Raw genomic sequence first — 6,011 nt, forward strand, 5'->3', positions numbered from 1 at the left:
AAAAATAATTAAATCTACTTACTATAATATTAGTGAAAAACAATTGCTTTTAATGACTAAAAGTATTTCATTCTCATGATTTCCAATTTTTAGAAAAACAAATTATAAATAATACCTTTACAAAAAATAATATTAAAATTTAACAATTAAACATATAAGTATAATTAGTGTTTTTTTATAATTTTATATCCGGCTACATGTCCCCTTTTTTAAATTAAACGTTTGTTTCATATTTTTTAATATATTCTATATTTCGATTCTCCTTGAGAGTCAGCGTCAGGATAAGAACTAATAAATAAACATTAATTTAAATTAATAAAATTTATATCCATTCATCACGTTTGCATAACGGACAACGTGCAATATGGACACCGGAACCAAACATTACAAATAGATATAGATTTTATTAATCTAAATTAATGTTTATTTATTAGTTCTTATCCTGATGATGACGGATATGAAATAGATAAAAAAATATTATTAAAAAACCCAGGTCAAAAAACATATTCAAAATTAAATAAATAAACTAATTATGTTTATTCAATGATTTTACAGCTAGTTTATGGTTTCGTTGTAATATAACACAAATTAACTAAACTACGAGTGCGAATATATACGTCAATTACGGCTTTGAGTCAGTTGACTAGTTAACGCTGACTCTGAGCCTCAAATTTAGCAGGGTACGAGTTCAACTTGCAGTCTCAAAAAATTATTTACAAATAATTAAATTAAAGAAAAATTGCTAAAGCCAGGAATTGATGGGCATTTAGAAATACACGAAACAAAAATATAATTTATTAATAAATGAAATGAATGTAATTTTGTTGCTGTAATTAACTAATCTTCGAAATACATCTCTATTAAAAACTGTCTACAGATGTTAAAATATATGTAATATATGTATATTTGTTGAATATGAACACAATATCAAAGTCCTACAATCACTCCCATAAAAGAAGATAAATTTTATTAAGAAATCATTAATGTGATGTCCTTTAACACATCGGCTGATATTTTCAGAACAATGGATTCAAAGCAATTTTCTCTCTAGATTTGTCATTGCGTTTTAATGGCAAAAATACCAAGACACCAAGAGCTTGACTCACTAAGTGCTATCCAGATTCTGCTTTATCGAGATAAATGGTATAGAACTGATTTTCTGACTTTAAAAACAATCGTACAAACACCGATTATGTCAATGGCACAGATCTCTCACCGAAAATAACTACATAGACGATAACAACGGAAAACATAAATAAATTATGTTATTATTATGTCTATATAATCGTTTTGATTAACCGTAAAGTAAAGATAGCTAACATATTGTATAATTCAAAGCAACGAAAATATATCTATGGAAAGGTTTCAATTTCAATGCAAATTTTTTATTTCCAAAGTGACCTCTATCTTTTTACAGACCTTAAAGTAGTGCTTCAGAGAAAGAGCTTTTGCTCCAATGAAAAAGTCAACGCCGAAACTGCAACATAATTCTATAAAAAAGGCATCGAAACGTTAGAAAAACGCTATAATGACTATATTACTCATAAAGGAGATTAAATCGGTGAATTTTGCCAAAATATTATTGTTTTATTAGTTATCATACGAACTTTCCTGCTGATGTATTATGTTCTTGTGAAGTATTTAATTTAATTAATTTAATTTAAATGTAACTACAAAAATTAATAATAAGTGAAAACCACACAGTTTTTTTGGATCAATTAAATTCCAGAGAAATACAAACATTTAAACGACTTTAAGCAATTATAATAAAATTTTGCGAATACTTCTTCTTCACTAACTTACAAAATTTGAAAATATTTCTGCTAATTAAAAGATAATCTGTTAACTAAATTAAATTCAAGGATGATATCATATTATTTTCTGATGGAGTATTAAAGAATAATGCAGTCATCCTTAATTATAACTTAATTAATAAAATTTAAACTCCATTTAAATGAAATTGAAATGAAAAACTTATAGTCATTATATAGCATATAAGACATATATAAATATTTGTGTTATATATGCATATAATATTAAATTTAATTTGTGTACCTATGTGTTATAGAGGCCATAAAAATACTCATGCTTCAGAGTATTTAAATACAATTGTGACTTATATTGTAGCATTTTATAGTATTTTCATTTATCTATTATCGCTGTGTATATAACCAAGATAATACCAAACTCATTAATTCTATAAAACTCATTTAAGTATATCAATTAAGAATTTATTAGCTAAACTTTAGCATATTAACTAATTACTTCAAATCATTTTTACGAAATCTATGCGGTAGATAAAGTAATAAAGCACAAATGGGGCTTGGATAATATTATTAATTGTTAAAAAATAGTTTTAAAAGCTAGCTGTTTAAAACTGAAAAAAAAAATTGCAATTAGATACTGATTTTAATATTGTTATAAATTAATTATAGAATCTTTTCTTATCTTAGTAAATAGTTCCAATTTGAATCTAAAAGAAATACTGTTTATTTTATAGCCCCATTGTCAGTGTAAAAATAGAATATTCTAAATTGACTGCAATTGTATCATTTTCTAGAGGATCTAATGAACATAGGTTCCAATTCCAAACTGAGCTGGATACTATCATTTTAATAGCCAAATCTCGGTGTAAACATGGAAAGTTCTAAACTCGCTGTACTTAGATGAGAGCGAGCGTTGTTCACTTTCTTAGTCTCTTCCAAACTTTTTATAAAATCAGCCAATTACTTTAAATATATAAAAAACTAAAGGAACAGAACCATTGAATAAAGAACCATTGAATATATCTGTAGAACCATTGAACTAATCTAAAACACTTAAGAGCTCAGCAATTTAATCCTTGTCATCCCTTCGAGCATATGACAGCACAACAACCTTCTTTAGAATCTGTGGACTTGTACCTACGCTATCTTATCACACCTAACTATTCAATTAAAATATTTTTTATTGTATGTTGTGGACTTATAAAAGTATGTCGAATTTTAAATTTATTGATCGGAGAGCAATAAAGTTTAATATTCAATATTTGATAATTTATCAGAAAATAAAATTATTTATTTAAAATTATTTATTACTTAGTTCAAATATAAGTTAGAGCATGTTTCGAGTTTTTCGAAACTTTTCCTTTGAAGCTAATAGCTATAACAGCCATCGTTTAAGTTTTTATGGTGACTATTAGGTGGTATTAAAAGTATTAGGTGGTGTTGGTATCCATATATCTGACAATACTTATCCTTTTATATCAAACGCATACATGTACGAAAGGTCACATTTCTGACCATATTCGAATATATTGATATATTCAATATATTTAATATTCGATATATTTAATATTCGATATATTGAATATTTAATTAATATTAATATATACAATATATTCAATTGATATATTGCAGTATATATACTGTATATTGGTATATTAAATAATATAAGAAATAAATATTGAATATATTCAGCTATATTCAGTTTATTTATTTATTTATTTATTTGTGAGTTAACATTAAAATTAATTTTAAAATTAACTGAAATAAGGAAATGGACTGCTAGGTCCTTCGCCCTCAATATTCAGATTATATATTATTATGAGTACGCATATTAGTGTGTTATCTGAAGAAAAGTCTGTGAATATTACTTGGCAAAGTTTTTCGTCAACAAACCACAGAACTTCTAGCTTGATAGAATTTGGAATTAACCCAAAAATTGACATGATAATAATAATGAATATTCAAATTTTATTAAAATTAATTTTTGATAGAGAAAACTTTTTGTTGAAAAATATATCAAAAAGAGTGGATAACACCCAATAGTTACACATCAAGTAAATTAAAATACATGATTTCCACATAAACAACATTATTTAAACATTGCAAAATATATTATATATAATGTTGTTGTTTGAAGAACATAAAAACATAAAAATATTTACACAAATTAATCTGAAATATTGAAATGCAATAATCCGCACAACATAAAATAAACATAAAATAAAAATTAAAATTATGTAGTTTATTCAATTTAAATTTAATTTTTAAATAAAATTTTACAAGGTGTCAAATGGTACATATATAAATCGAGCTCATGACTTAATCTATAAATTGTCATGCACTCGTAGACTTATGTTATATTGAAAACAACAACCTTAAATAAAAATGAAAATAAAAATAAAAATAAAAATCGAAATAAAAATTAAAATTAAAATTTTTTCCAATATTCTGCGAAGGCGCTTAGACTTGCCATTCGAACAGACACAAATGTTGGCCATTTAAAAGCACTTCAAGCCATAAACCAAATGCTAACGTGTCTGTCTTAACTTGGCTTAGTTAGAATTGGCTGTGATCTTGCCACTGCGCTGCCCCACTTGCGCAGAAAACTAAACCAATAAAAACTGTTTTTCTGAGCTTTTAATGAAACTTGCTCATAAATACGGTTTCAGTTTTTTCTAAGCCATTTTTTCATGCTTTTGTTTTCATATCAATTTGTTAAATATTTCTCGTTGATATTTACTCTTGTTTTGACCTAAATTTTTATGCTAGATGTTAGATGTTAGATGTTAGCTGTTAGTAAATCAAAAGAATTCAACAATCTCTCAGACCGAGCAATGTGCCACAATAAAACTGAACACAAAAACAGAATTGTTTTTCAAGCTTTTTTTTCAGATATTTTTTCTTTATATTTTTATATATATATTTTTTTGTTGTTGTTTAATAGTTTCAGATACTCAAGCCGTTTATCATTTTCAACATAGATTAATTTAAAGCATGTAACATTTTCATATGTACGGAAAGGCTTGAGACACATTTGCATATTAGGGTTAATGTCTGTAATAACGTCACAGCGGCAATTTTTTCAATTATGTTTTTGCGTTTGATGAGGACAGGATATTATTATTTTTATAATAATTGTGATTATTATCGTGATTATTAAAAACTTAATAAAGTTATTACGTGCTTTTGCGACAAATCATAATTGATTTGATGCGAAATCTTATGCAACGCAAAGAAATAAATTCAATCTGCAAATTGCACTTATGGCATCTATGGTGTAATATACATTTTGTGTAATTGTGGGACCTAATAACTGTGATTTTGCACAATTCTTAGTACTGCAAAATATGTTTAAGACGAAATTTCCTCTTTGTTGTATATATAACACTTGTGTGCAGTATATGCATTACCCACTGTATCATTGATTTTTACATGCAGACAAAAATAATTTAGTGTAATTACTACTAATAATTTAATTTTATAGTTTTATATACTTTGTTTTTAATTTACACTTTTAAAACACTTAATTAAATTTCAATTATTTATTTATTATAATTTGTTTATATAACACAATTCTTGATTTATGTTTAAGGCAGAATAATAAATAATGAAGCCATGTCATTAAAGACCTTCGATTTAAATTAAATTTTCATTGCAAAATATTATAAATAAAAGTTCATATTATATACTATATCTATAATATATATAATAGAGTACTATTTATCATTGAATTATTAATTATATTCTGTAATTTTTTTCTTTTCAGGTAATTTTGTAATTCAAAAATGTATTTTAATAAAAAATCACCAACAACAAAGGAAAATTCCTCAACTCAGATTCAACGATTTTAAGCAACAAATTTCAAAAATGGTAAAAATCAAAAAAAAGAAAAAAACCAACGCAATTGTTTTATTGTTTCGACTCTCAGCCCAATTCTGTCAACTCCAATTATTTTTACATATATATATATTTTTTTTAATAACAAAAATTTAATCTTTTTATGGAACACAACAACAATAATATGAAGATATTCCGCACAAAAAACTTTCATTGCATTAGCAAATATCTTACCAATAACATCTTTTTGTACTGCAATTTTGAAACGTTAAAAGCATTCAATTTGATTTTTATGTGAAGTTGTCACGATATTCTATATTAAGTAAAGCGAAAACTTACACAATCGTGAACACTTCACAGACGAATTACGCACTTTGTAAGCTTATTTCAGTAAACTCATGTGAATAA

The 6,011-nt window shown here is 25.4% G+C and overlaps 1 protein-coding gene across 1 annotated transcript in view; it reads left to right on the forward strand.

The window, feature by feature from the left end:
* Positions 1 to 6,011, forward strand: part of LOC119676881 (laccase-4-like) — a 472,379-nt gene that overhangs the window by 25,107 nt on the left and 441,261 nt on the right. The gene's annotated exons all lie outside the window — the stretch shown is intronic.

The sequence above is a fragment of the Teleopsis dalmanni genome, chromosome 2, assembly GCF_002237135.1.
Source record: "Teleopsis dalmanni isolate 2A chromosome 2, ASM223713v2, whole genome shotgun sequence".
NCBI lineage: Eukaryota > Metazoa > Arthropoda > Insecta > Diptera > Diopsidae > Teleopsis > Teleopsis dalmanni.